The sequence below is a fragment of the Macaca thibetana genome, chromosome 17, assembly GCF_024542745.1.
Source record: "Macaca thibetana thibetana isolate TM-01 chromosome 17, ASM2454274v1, whole genome shotgun sequence".
NCBI classification, from domain to species: domain Eukaryota; kingdom Metazoa; phylum Chordata; class Mammalia; order Primates; family Cercopithecidae; genus Macaca; species Macaca thibetana.
This window is the reverse complement of record NC_065594.1, coordinates 87,976,429-87,991,180: the sequence shown is the minus strand read 5'-3', so window position 1 is coordinate 87,991,180 and position 14,752 is coordinate 87,976,429. Positions and strand designations below refer to the sequence as shown.

The following is a 14,752-nucleotide window of genomic DNA, read 5'->3' as shown; positions in this document are numbered from 1 at the left end:
GCCTATAAGTATATCAAATAGCCACATCCATCTTCAGGGTGGGACACTGAGCAATGCAGATATTGGAAGTTGCCTAGCAAAATGTGCCAGGCTGAAAATACTACAGAACTATAGGCTGTGGTTTCCGCTTTTTGACTGGAAGTAACAATGAAAAGACTCTAAAAAGATGTTGCTTAAATAGATCAAAGGAAAAACTGTGTAACCTGAGTGTTACGTCAAATCTGATTGTTATTTCTGAAAGCAAGATTTCTTCTTTATCGAACGTCTTTGCATGCAGTGTATGTGTCGAAAATGTTGTCAAAGGAAGACTCAGAGGCAGAGTCATTTAGAAAAGAAAAGGTCTTATTTGCAAGGAGTTCTAGGGGAGTCAGACTTCAGAAAACCTGGCTCAACAAATATAAAACATAACAAATAGTTTTAACAGTTGCAAATCACAATGTTTAGTAAGTTTATAGGAGTCTACACTTTCTGGAAAAAGCAATTTCTTATGCAGTTATGATATTCACAAAGTTCATAATATATATTCGGATAATAAATTTTTTTGGTCATGAAGTCCATATTTATGCAAAATAGTCAAGGTTTTATTATTTTAGGTAGAACCAGTAAGAATGATCCGTTATCTCTTGGCTTATCTCAAGGTACACAGTAATTTTTTTTTTTCAGACTGTTACGGCCCAGGAAGTTCTTAGTCATAGCAAAAGCAAGGCAGAGTCAGTTCTTGTTTCTACATTGTCAGCCAAAATCTCAGTTCCTTCCTCTATGCTTCCATTTTTCCTTTACTCTCCTAGGTAACAAGGACAAGATATCAAAATTGATCTTCATCTTAGAGAGTTCTGAAAGCTCAGGTCTCCCTTCTTTGGCCTTTAAGACAAAATATTAAGATACTAATATTGCATGCCCTCGTATACTCCTTGGTTTCCAAAATCATCAGCACTCACATTATCCCTTGCTCTGCCGAAATTAAACACCTCAACATCCTGGTGATTTCCTTTGGTTCCTTAGAAGAAACAAGTGCATCAGGAAAGGGAAGGAACAGGAACCCCACCCAGGGCTACCCAAAACACAAAACAGGTAAAACATCAGGCTAGGCTTAATCACAATTACATTACCATCTTCTCTTTTTAAAGAGACAATGAATATATTATATGAGTGAGATGACTGCAGTTCATGAGAAAAAAAAGCTTTCTATTATGTGCTACTTAGGAGTCGGAAGAGCAGGCACTGCTGGCTTGCCCCATCTAGTGGTAATCACCACAGAGAAATAAAGCAGCCTTTTGTGTTCAAAATTAAGAACCAGGATGCGATTGAAGCCAAATGTTTTCATGCCTTCAGTTGCTCTTTGTTAAAAATTAAGCCACATAATAAAAGCATATTAATTTTTTAAGCAATTGGAATTTGGGCACGTGAAGTTCAAGACCGATGCTCAAGGAAGTATTTCTTCTAATATTAAAATTAGTTGAGAGAGAAATGTCAAAGGTCATCAGAGCTCACAATTAGTTTAAATAAATAATTACTTCCCTTTTATTGTACCCCATCCCTCTTCTCAGAAAAAGTTATCTTTGCTACGATTTTGTAATACTGGAAGTTAGATTTCTGGTCAGTAACCTTTTACTGTCACTGATGTTTGACCTACGGGGCCCATTGTTTGTTCAGGTGCTGCTAAGGGCTTACACTGCTTAAACAAGCATCAGAACATGGGGAATGTCCTGAAATCCAGAAGTTGTTCTTGAATTCTAAATTTCTTTTCTTATAAATCCCAAGCAAATGATTAATTTATCCTAAAATACAATCTCTCTAATGAAAAATAACTATGATTACTCCTATAATGAAAATGAATTCTTTAAGATTACTCCAATTAATTGGTGGTAGTTACAAGAAGCACTATATTAAGAAATAGCATATGATTAGGCTGAAAGCAATTTAGTGAAAGCAATTTGGCTTACTGGAATTGAACTGATAGTAAGATGTTCAACATAAAACCTAATTGAAAGTGAATATTCTTCAAATGGTGTGGTTTTTTTAACATACGGTGTTTGTAAAAATGATTTTTAAAAAATACGTAGGTGCTAGTAAGAATTTGGAGGCAGTTATTTCTACTTTATTCCTTCTAAAAGTATTTTTTAAATGTATATTCATTTATTGCTGCTTTGTTCTCTTTGCAATAACAAAAATGCGAAAAAAAACTCAGATGCCCGAACACTGGGAAGTATGAATCCCTGGGCAGTTAGTGTTGTGGGTGTTTTTCTGAGAGATGGATAATTTTATTTCTCTACTACGATCTAGAAAAATAAAATTAAATCGGTTTTTTAAATTTCTTTTTTGAAAAAGCAATTGAAGATACTGATAAAGATCTGAAATTTGATGGAATTGTTTAAATACAAAGCTACAAACTCTAGCGACACACCAGAAGAGTCACTATTCAGAGAACACATGTGTATGTTACTGTTTTGACTAAATTGTCTTGGGGCCCAGTTTACACTTGACTAAACACTATTGATCAAATCACCTATGGACACATTGGGATGAACTGAAAGGCCTTAAGGCTCAGCTAGAGAAAACCATTAGATTGATAGGGGATCTCAACAGTGACTGAAAGAGGCAACTGACTTACAGTATTCCACCAGAGGTGAGAGGGTTAATTTTCTCACCCACTAGAAAATAAATTGTATTTCTACAAACAGAGAAAAAAATGTTCTAGGAACAAATCTTGTCATCTTCATGATGCAATAAAAATAACAAATAAATCATGTAGTTCCCCAAGCTTTAGCCTTTGTTGGGGAATATAAAAACCAGAATTGAATCTAACCAAGAAATCCTCTCCACAAAGTTAGTGGAGAAAAAAAATTGGTTTCATCATTGAATGAGCATTAATTGAGAAAGTGATGCACGTGACAGGTAATCTGCTAAGAGATTGCAAAGGCAGACAGAAACCTCACCCTTTTGTACAGTCGAGGATACACAACCTACATACTCTCCAGCATAACAACCATTAGTCTTCAAGTAAGAGGGCTCGGTGGTAGCATTTATTACATGTAATTCATTTAAATCACCTGGTAATTGGGATGACCATCTATGTTACCTAATTAGCTTTCCATAAAGGAAAAATAAACACTCCTATCTTTATGACCAGAAGCAGTTTTACAACCTGGAACAACGTGTCCACCTGAATGAAGCTCCTACCCTCCCACGGCAAATCAGAGACAGGGGTCGCCATCTTCCTTGTTGTTTACATTTCCGAGATATGGCTCCTAGGTCTTTGAGAAAGACACTCCCAGGTTGTGAAGCTGGCCACGTTAGTTTTTAAAAATATTTACATATCTTTAGAGAACACAGAGAAAGAATTTACAAGTTTTCTGAAGAAAGTGCTCTGAGACAATGAGAGTGGGGTGGTTGGTAACTTTTTCTCTTATTTTTAACTGGGAGAGGGAAGACTCCTACTTTTACTTTTTCTTTGCCCTTCCACCTCCTGCTTTTGCTTGCCAGAGGAGGAGGACCTTTGATCACATGTCAGCCATGGACTATAAATTATGGACTATTATCCATATTTTATGGATAATAGGCGAGAGAAAGACCGAGCCAGGATTCCATCTAAAGGGCCCTAGGAAGCCCTTGGAATAACTCAATCTGTATGTGTACTAGAAATTATTAATTAGCATAAGGGATGGTACAAATAGTATTTCATCAGAGAAATGAGTGGTGTACATGATATATAACTGCTGAGGATAGGTATCTCTCTTGGGTCATTTGGTAAGTGTGTAAAATCTGCTGAGTGAGCAGATTAACCTTCTAAAATGGTGCCAGAGGTCTAAACCTCTGGTTAATCCTTTGGCCTAATACTTCAAACAATTTGGTATATTCTGCCTTTAGAACTTTTTGAATTTGCACCCGAGTAAATCTTTCATACATACTACTTACCAAAGTACACAAAAGGCCAGAGAATTGGTTTTATGTCTGTATGCAGATTGCAATACTGGTCTTTGCAGTGCACCTCCTGGTAGACAGTTTGCTGGGGCAGGGGTGGGCTGCCTACCTCTAATTGTTAGTAACTACTGAAGTGCATAAAAGACGATATGACACGTGTGAGTTGCCAATTTCATTTAGGCCCATTTCCAGCAGATGTATATCTATCTCAGAAAAGGTTTCATTTATTAAGCGATGAAATAAATGATTGCATATGCCAACACAAAATACTGAAGGTCTCTTCAAAATCTAAGAGAGTGAGCAAAGCTTAAATTTTTTTGCAATTATGCTAATCATAAATAAATGAAAAAAATACATACACAGAGAGAAATAAAGATGACTTCATAAATTTTAAATCTACCAACAACTGGCAATGAAAAATCTAAAAAGACAAAATGATACGGCTTTTACATTGAGGCTGCTTGTTGAAAAAAAAAAAAAAGATTAAATTAGTTGAAAATAGGTAAAACTACAAAATAGACAAAATAAGCAATTATGCTTAAATTAGTATTATACCTTAAATGATCCTCATACCTTCATTATTTCTTTTTTTATACATGTAATAGTTACATACAAAACCATTTACAGTTTTGGTATGTGGATTTATATATTTCAGTAATTATGTAAAATTTTTTTAGCTGGGTTTGAACTGCAAACTCAGTTTCTTGGGCAGCAGTTCTGGTCTCAGTTCAGATATTTTGTCCTTAGCTGATATACTCTGAGTTTATTCTTCCTATGCATGTTTCGGGGGTCAGAGTTGTGGGTAGGTTGATTTTGGACATCTATCCTTGGGTTGTTTCCTTTGAGAATTTCCTAGTTTCTTCAATAGCTTTTTTTCTGGTTTCTTATTTATCTAGCAGAAAGATGCTAGATTTTTTTCACATGTGCCCCACAACCCCAAAGAAAAATTACTTAGGGAGTTTCTTTTAAAAAAAAATGTATAGACTTAGGAAATACATCCAAGTTCAGTTTTCTTAAGTGAATATATTGAAGTCTGAGCTTGGAGAGGACCCGTCACCCCAATGGTGAACATTGTACCCAACAGGTAATTTTCTAGCCTCAGCCCCCCTGCCACCTTCCCACCTAACTTAAGGAGTTTCTACCTCCCCTTCTCTGAGTAAGCCTGCTGTCCCCTGGGGATTTGTCTGCTTCTCTTCACCCTCCAGGGCCTCCTGGTTGCGGTTTTTGTTCATGTCCAGCTTTTGTAGTTATCATCACTTATTTTATTCTGGAGCTTTGCCTGGTAGAGATCTAGTCCATTTCAGTAGACACTTAATAGTGACTACTGTAAGCAGAAGTTCTCCAACTCTCATTCAGACAGGCAACTCCCATCCTCATCATACATCTCCAAAGGAGAAAATGTATAAACTATAGATGGGGGAACAAAAGCAAAGTGCATGTGCCCGAAGCTTCTTAATTAAAACTTGTAGCTAATTACATTACTTCATGAATTAGTCATGTTCTATGAGGTTTGAATCCAAGAACCAGCATGGGGGAAATAATTGTACTTATTAAATTCATATGGGCATGGTATTAGAAAATAAGTCTTACATTTTAAACAGAAGTCACAATCTCTCACAATGACTATTTACCCATGAGAAATGAAAAAAATAGCATCTTTACATCAAACTTTTTGTTATCTGAATTGTAACTTATCTGGAGTCATTTTTATTTACTAAACTTATTGACAAGCTCTTTTGAACCACTGTGTTGACACAATGAGAATTATGGATATAGGAAATAGCATAGAATGTAAATTCTTTGTGGCCGTTTCAACTCTCTCTGTTTACTTGAGATGTGAAAATTATTTTACCCTCTAGATAAGACCTTAGCTAATGCATAATGTAAGCGCCTTCATCTATGTACAAACTAGCATCACATACAGAAAGAAATTGATGTAGGGCAAGAAAGTGGGAATTTCACAGCTTTTTAGATTTTCTTGTTAGAGTTTATGATGGGCTTTATTTAATTTTCTCAATCAAGAAACATGAACTGATCCCTTTTGTAAGTAAAACACTGTGGTAAGGAATGGGGATAGAAAAGTGAACAAGACAGAAACAGCTTTTGCCCTGATCAGCACCTGTCTAGCAACGGCACAATAACTGCCTGACCACTGTGGGCAGGAGCTGAGCTCCGTGTTTTGTCAGCTTGTCTCTCATTTGCACACCAACCCTCCTATAAATTAGTATCCCTGTTTCACAGATCAGGAAACTGAGACCCAGGAAATGTAAGCACTTGCTCAAGTATGTATATCTAAAATGAGCACAGTTGGAATTCAAACCAGTTTCCTTGGACTGTAGCTCCCACGCTGCTGTCAGGATAGAAAGCTGCTCTTCAAGCACGTAAGATACCCCAAACATGTAAAAGCAAAGTCCTGCGCTATTTCAGAGGAAGGGTTAAGGGACTCCAATTAGAGAAATTTGCAAAATCTTCATGGCCAAGAAAGTGATTTCTTATATAAGCAAAAATACTGATGTCCAATTGAAATTAATCAAAATCAAATACAAATTATTCCACCCCAACTGCCATAGACATGCTTCTCCACAATTATAAATTCATAGCTGGTAAGTTCAAAGAAAAGTGTGTGGGTGAAGATTTACAGAAGGCTTTTTCTAGTTAAAGTGTAAAATGTGGATGGTCCTTAAAATATCAAATATTCTCTGATTCATCACATTGTTTTGGTCTGGTGCATTCATTTAAAAGAAAATGATGATTTGAGACTTTAAGATAAATAAAATAACACAATCATTAAAGTTATAATATTTCTAGATAATAGCAACCTCATCATTAAAATTCTACCATTTCCATGGTTTTTTATTAATACAATTCACAATACAGATGAATTCGTTCAGTCTTGGTGATGCATGGCTACTCCAGTTCAAACAAAAGTAAGTGAAATTCAAAAAGGCTGCCTCTGGGGCTCAGGGCCTATTAAACTTAATTCATTATTAAACTCAAAAGCTAATTAGAAATGGAAAGAAAGAAATGTGGATGCATTTTCCACCACGAGTTAAAGCAGTTGGTTTAGGAAACAATGTGAAGGCCATAATAATTTAAGCTGAAATGGAGCTTCTCATCCAAAAACTTCAACGAGATGAGGCTTGCAAGTATTCAATTTAAAGAAAATGCTTTTTCGCCATTCAAAGGGCAGAAAATGAGGCTCCGAAAATCTCTCTCTCAAACCCTCGTGCTGGTTCCCAGGCAGCAGAGTGAGGGTTTTCAGGTGGTGGGGCGGAGGTGTTGGAGAGAGGTAGGGAAGGACCAGCTTACCATTTCATAATTTCTGCAGCTCATGTTCAATAGTACTGCAGACAGTTCACTAAATCATTAACTACCTGTAGTCTCATTCATTGTGGTCTTTATTAAACTGCTTACAAAACAGAACTACTAAGGGCTTTACCAAGGAAGGCCACTGGGACTCTGTGGATTTCCACAATGATCTGATGGGAGAAGAGGATTGACCAACAAAGCAGAAGAATCCAAATCCTCCCTTTGCTCAGCACACATTAGCTCACGTAAGAGTCTTCACATTATATGGACCAAAAGAGGACTAATCACGTCCATTTTCTTCACCAGTCTGTATCTGGCAACCAGACTATTTCCTGAGGCACAATCAACATTCAGTGATGGATAGATGAGCACGGGCTTCTCCACTGAGCCCTGGCCAGACTGCACATCACAGTGTGACTGATTGGTTTTCTGGAGGCTGTGAGCCACTCACTTGTGACAGGAGAGTTTGCAGACAGAGGGATGGATCAGGTAGGAGAACCTGCTCAGCCCCTGGGCTGCCTGTGTTCCTGGAAAAAGGGTAGAGAGAGAGAGAGGAGAAGGGACTCATTGCTGGCAACAGAAATCAAACTGCACATGGCATAAGTGTATTCCTGGACAGCGACACAGAGATCTGAGGCAAATTTCCACGAGGAAGAAGGAGCCGAAAGAGGACGAGAGCATTTAGCCCTGAATCAAAGCACACTCTATGCAGTCAGTAAACTTATCCAGCACATCTTACAAAGGACATAGTCTCAGGCGTCATTGTACTTTTTTACACTATATTTGACCTCTGGGCCACCTTGGATTTTTCCATCCTGCCTCAGCTAGAGCAGTCCTCACACTGTCCACCCCCTTCCAGCCCTCCAAGACCTCACATTGCCTCCCTCTTCTCCATCTTCAAACCCTTCTCTGGCTCCTGATTTCAGCCTGTGAATGTGCCAGGGATGCCCCTCCACCTACTGCTCCCACTTCTTTCATCATCAAGTCAGTTGAAAAATGTTACCTTTTACCTTCAAACCACTTGAAATCATGTGCCTTACCTCTGTTTTCTCCAGCTCTCACCCATGACTCAGCCCATCACAGGGGAAAAAACTTCTAAATCCACACTCACAAATGTCTAATTCCCACAAATGTCCTCTTTCAACCTTTGTGCACCTGGTGGTGGCTGTCTTCCCTGGGCCTCTCTCCTCTCCTCATTGCTGGGTGTTAATGTTGAGAAAGTAGAAAGGGCTCTGCAGCATATTTAGTGTGGGAAATGCTGATGTCACCAGAATGCTCTGACTGGTGGTAAGGTAGCTGGTTATACTTCATCTACACTTCCTAGAAAAACATTCCCCTTGTGCAAAATAGAAAGAAAGAAAAAGAAAGAAAGAAAGAAAGAAAGAAAGAAAGAAAGAAAGAAAGAAAGAAAGAAAGAAAGAAAGAAAGAAAGAGCGAGCCTCTAGAGGTGCTCTCTAGAGTTATACAGAACAAAAAGCTAATACTGCTTCTTAAAGACAGCACTTCAAATGTTCAAGGTAACTCCCATGCCTCCTCCACCAATCACCAAGCCCATTTCCCAAGTCTTTTCTCTCTCTTTCCTCCTTTGTTGATGGCGATTCCTTAAATTAGTGAGAATTTAAGTCCAGCATCAAGGTCTATATCCTCCACTGTTAAGCTTATCATCTTTGCAAGAAAACCTGTCAAACGTATTTTTTTCCTCTAAATAAAACATACTTTATTTTATTTTTTATTTCCATAGGTTTTTGGGAAACAGGTGGTGTTTGTTTACATGAATAAGTTCTTCAGTGCTGATTTCTGAGATTTTGGTGCACCCATCACCTGAGCAGTATACACTGTACCCAATGTGTACGTTTTTATCCCTCATTCTCCCTTCCACCCTTTCCCCCAACTCCTCAAAGTTCATTGTATCATTCTATGCCTTTGCACCCACTTATCAGTGAGAACATATAATGTTTGGTTTTCCATTCCTGAGTTACTTCACTCAGAATAATGGTCTCCAATTCTATTCAGGTTTCCGTGAATGTCATTATTTTGCTTATTTTCATGGCTGAGTAGTATTCCATGGTATACATATACACCATAATTTCTTTATCCACTCAGTGATTGATGGGCATTTGGACTGGTTCTGTATTTTTGCAGTTTTGACTTGTGCTGCTATAAACATGCCTATGTAATTATCTTTTTCATATAATGATTTCTTGTCCTCTGGATACTCATAGTGGGATGGCTGAATCAAATGGTCATTCTACTTTTAGTTCTTTAAGGAATATCCACATTGTGTTCCATAGTGGTTGCCCCACCAATAGTGTAAAAGTGTTCCCTTTTCACCACATCTATGCCAACATCTATTTTTTTTTTTTAAATTTTTGGATTTTGGCTATTCTTGCAGGAATAAAGTGGCATCATATTGTGGTTTGATTTGCATTTCCTTGATCATTAATTATGTTGCACATTTTTTCAAATGTTTGTTGGCTATTTTTATATCTTCTTTTGAGAACTGTCTGTTCATGTCCTTAGCCCACTTTTTAATGGGATTGTTTGTTTTTTTCTTGCTTATTTGTTTTAGTTCATTGTAGATTCTGGATATTATTCCTTTTTCAGATGTACAGATTGCAAAGATTTCCTCCCCCTCTGTGGGTTTTCTGTTTACTCTGCTGATTGTTTCTTTTGCTGTGCAGAAGCTTTTTAGTTTAATTAGGTCCCGGCTATTTATCTTTGTTTTTGTTGTATTTGCTTTTTGGATTCTTGGTTATGAAGTCTTTACCTAAGCCAATGACTAGAAGGGATTTTCTTATGTTATCTTCTACAATTTTTATGGTTTCAGGTCTTAGGTTTAAGACCTTCATTCATTTTGAGTTGATTTTTGTACAAGGTGAGAGATGAGGATCCAGTTTCATTCTTCTACATGTGGCTTGCCAATTATCCCAGTACCATTTGTTGAATAGGGTGTCTTTTCCCCACTTTATGTTTTTGTTTGCTTGGTTGAAGATTAGTTAGCTATAAGTATTGGCTCTATTTCCGGGTTCTCTATTGTGTTCCATTGGTCTATGTGCCTATTTTTATACTAGTACTATGCTGTTTTGGTGACCATGGCCTTATAGTATAGTTTGAAGTCAGGTAATGTAATGCCTCCAGATTTGTTCTTTTTGCTTAGTCTTGCTTTGGCTATGTGGGCTCTTTTTTGGTTCCATATGAATTTTAGGATTTTTTTTCTAGTTCTGTGAAGAATGCTCATGGTATTTTGATAGAAATTGCATTGAATTTGTAGTTTGCTTTTGCAGTACGGTCTTTTTCACAATATTGATTCTATCCATCCATGAGAATGGGATGTATTTCCATTTGTTTGTGTCATCTACAATTTCTTTCAGCAGTGTCTTGTAGTTTTCCTTGTAGAGGCCTTTCACCTCCTTGGTTAGTTATATTACTAAGTATTTTATTTTATTACTTTTGCAGCCATTGTAAAATGAGTTGAGTTCTTGATTTGATTCTCAGCTTGGTCACTGTTGATGTATAGTAGAGATATTGATTGGTGTACATTAATTTTGTTATCTTGAAACTTTGCTGAATTCGTTTATCAGTTCTAGGAGCTTTTTGGATGAGTCTTTAGGGTTTTCTAGGCACACAATCACATCATCAGCTAACAGCAACAGTTTGACTTCCTCTTTCTCTTGTCTGATTTTTCTGACTAGGACTTCTAGTCCTGTGTTGAATAGAAGTGGTGACAGTGGGCATCCTTGTCTTGTTCCAGTTCTCGGGGGGAATGCTTTCAACTTTTCCCTGTTCAGTATGATATTGGCTGTGGTTTTGTCACAGATGGCTTTTATTACATTAAGGTATGTAGCTTCTATGCCAATTTTGCTGAGGGTTTTAATCATCAAGTGATGCCGGATCTTGGTCAAATGCTTTGTCTGCATCTACTGAGATAATCATGTGATTTGGCTTTTTAATTATATTTATGTGGTGTGTCACATTTACTGATTTGTGTATGTTAAACCATCCTTGCATCCCTCGAATGAAACCCATTTGATCATGGTGGATTATCTTTTTGATATACTGTTGGATTCAGTTAGCTAGTAATTTGTTAAGGATTTTTGCATCTATGTTCATCAGGGATGTTGGTCTGTAGTTTTCTTTCTGTATTATGTCCTCTCCTGGTTTTGGTACTGGGGTGATACTGGCTTCATAGAATGATTTAGGGAGGATTTCCTCTTTTTCTATCTTGTGGAATAGTGTCAATAGAATTGGCACCAATTAATCTTTGAATGTCTGATAGAATTCAGCTGTGAATCCATCTGGTCTTGGATTTTTTTTGTTGGCAATTTTTTAAATTACCATTTCAATCTCGCTGCTTGCTTTTGGTCTGTTGAGACTTTCCATTTCTTCCTGGTTTAATCTAGAAGGGTAGTATATTTCCAGGAATTTATCCATCTCCTCTAGGTTTTCCAGTTTATGCACACAAAGGGGTTCATAACAACCCTGAATAATCTTTTGTATTTCTGTGATATTGGTTGTAATATCTCCCATTTCATTTCTAATTGAGCTTATTTGGATTTCCTCTCTTCTTTACTTGTTAATCTCACTAATGGTCTATCAATGTCATTCATAAAGAGAACCAGCCTTTTGTTTCATGTATCTTTGGTATTTTTTTGTTTGTTTGTTTAATTTCATTTAGTTCTGTTCTGATCTTTGTTATCTATTTTCTTCTGCTGGGTTTGGGTTTGGTTTGTTCTCATATCTCTAGTTCCTCAGGGTGTGACCTTACATTGTCTATTTGTACTTTCTTTGATGTAGGCATTCAAGGCTATAAGCTTTTCTCTTAACACCACTTTTGCTGTATCCTAGGGGTTTTGCTAGGTTGTGTTACTGTTATCATTTAGTTCAAATAATTTTTAAATTTTTATCTTGATTTCATTATTGACCTAATGATCATTCAGGAGCAGGTTAATTTCCATATATTTGCATGGTTTTGAAGGTTACTTTGGGATTTATTTCCAATTTTATTCCACTGTGTTCTGAGAGAGTTCTTGATATAGTTTTAATATTCTTAAATGTATTGAGACTCGTTTTGTGGCCTGTGATATGGTTTGTCTTAGAGAATGTTCCATGTGCTGATGAACAGAATGTATATTCTGCAGTTATTGGGTAGAATGTTCTGTAAATATCTGTTAAGTCCATTTGTTCTCAGGTATCGTATAAATACTTTGTTTCTTTGTTGACTTTCTGTCTTGATGGCCCATGTAGTTCTGTCAGTGGAGTATTGGAGTCCCCCACTATTATTGTGTTGCTGTCTATCTCATTTCTTAGGTCTAGTAGTAATTGTTTTATAAATTTGGGAGCTCCAGTGTTAGGTGCATATATTTAGGATTGTGATATTTTCCTGTTGGACTCGTTTTTTATCATTGTATTGTGTCCCTCTTTGTCTTTTTAAAATGCTGTTGCTTTAAGGTTTGTTTTTTGTGATACAAGAGTGGCTACTCCTGCTTGCTTTTGGTGTCCATTTGCAAGGAATATCTTTTTTCACCCCTTTACCTTAAGTTTATGTGAGTCCTTATGTGTCAGGTGAGTCTCTTGAAGACAACGGATACTTTGTTGGTGAGTTCTTACCCATTCTGCTATTCTGTATCTTTTAAATGGAGCATTTAAACCATTTACATTCAATGTTAGTATTGAGATGTGAGGTACTATTCTATTCATCGTGCTATTTGTTGCCTTAACACCTTGGTTTATTGTTATTATTATTATTATTATTATTATTGTGTTTTTGTTTTACAGGTCCTGTGAGATTACTGCTTTAAGGAGGTTCTATTTTGGTGTATTTTGAGGATTTGTTTCAAGATTTAGAACTCCTTTTAGTAGTTTTTGTTGTGTTGGCTTGGTAGTGGTGAATTCTCTCAGCATTTTTTTTTTGTCTGAAAAAGACTGTATCTTTCCTTTATTTATGAAGTTTAGTTTTCCTTGATACAAATTTCTTGACTGATAATTGTTTTGTTTGAGGAGGCTGAAGATAGGGCCCCAATCCCTTCTAACCTGTAAGGTTACTGCTGATAAATCCACTGTTAATCTGATAGGTTTTCCTTTATAGCTTACCTGGTGCTTTTGCCTCACAGCTCTTAAGATTCTTTCCTTTATCTTGAATTTAGATAACCTGACAACTATGTACCTAGGCAGTGATCTTTTTGCAATAAAGTTACCAGGTATTCTTTGAGCTTATTGTATTTGGATGCCTAGATCTCTATCCAGCTGACAAAGTTTTCCTCAATTATTCAAGGAAAATATGTTTTTCAAACTTTTACATTTCTCTTCTTCCTCAGGAATACCAATTATTCTTAGGTCTGGTTGTTTTACATAATCTCAAGCTTCTTGGAGGCTTTGTTCATGTTTTAAAATTCTTTTTTATTTTGTCTTTGTTGGATTGGGTGATTTTAAAACCTTGTCTTCGAGCTCTGAAGTTCTTTATTCTGTTTGTTTGATTCTATTGCTGAGTGCTTCCAGCGCATTTTGCATTTCTCTAAGTGTGCCCCTTATTTCTAGAAGTTGTGATTATTTTTATTTATGCTCTCAATTTCACTAAAGATTTTTCCCTTCACATCTTGTATCCTTTCTTTGATTTCATTAAGTTGGACTTCACCTTTCTCTGGTGCCTTTTTGATTAGCTTAATACTCGATCTTCTGAATTCTTTTTCTGACAATTCAGTGATTTCTTCTTGGTTTGGATCCAATGCTGATGAGCTAGTGTGATCTTTTGGGGTGTTAAAGAGCTTGTTTCATCATATTCCCAGAATTGTTTTTCTGGTTTCATCTCATTTGGGTAGACTATGTCAGAGGGGAGATCTGGAGCTCAAGAGTTACTGTGCAGATTTCTTTGTCCAAAAGGGTACTCCCTTTATCTTTCTTTTTTTTTTTTTTTTTTTCTTTTGAGACAGAGTCTGTCTCGCTGTATCGCCCAGGCTGGAGTGTAGTGGTGCAATCTTGGCTCACTGCAAGCTCCGCCTCCCGGGTTCACGCCATTCTCCTGCCTCAGCCTCCTGAGTAGCTGGGACTACAGACACCCACCACCACACCCGGCTAAATTTTTTTTTTTTTTTTTTAGTAGAGACAGGGTTTCACCTTGTTGGCCAGGATGGTCTCGATCTCCTGACCTTGTGATCCACCCGCCTCAGCCTCCCAAAGTGCTGGGATTACAGGCATGAGCCACCACGCCCGGCCAGGGTGCTCCCTTGATGTACTGCTCTCCCCCTTTTCCTAGCGATGTGGCTTCCTGCATGTTGAACTATAGTAATTGATATGCCTCTTTTGGTCTAACCACCCAGAGGAGCTACCAGGCTCCAGGCTGGTACGAGGGGGTGTCTGCACAGAGTCCTGCAATGTGAACTGTCTTCATGTCTCTCAGAATAGAAGTGCCTGCTCTAGTGGAGGTGGCAGGGGAATGAAATGGACACTGTGAGTTGTGGTTTTGTTTACTGCACTATTTTTGTGCTGGTTGGCCTCCTGCCAGGAGGTGCTGCCTTCAAGAGAGCAT

At 37.4% G+C, this 14,752-nt stretch overlaps 1 long non-coding RNA gene across 1 annotated transcript in view; it reads right to left on the bottom strand.

Moving 5' to 3' along the window:
• The window catches only part of LOC126940190 (uncharacterized), a 120,520-nt gene that overhangs the window by 92,660 nt on the left and 13,108 nt on the right, over window positions 1-14,752 (bottom strand). The window lies entirely within an intron of this gene.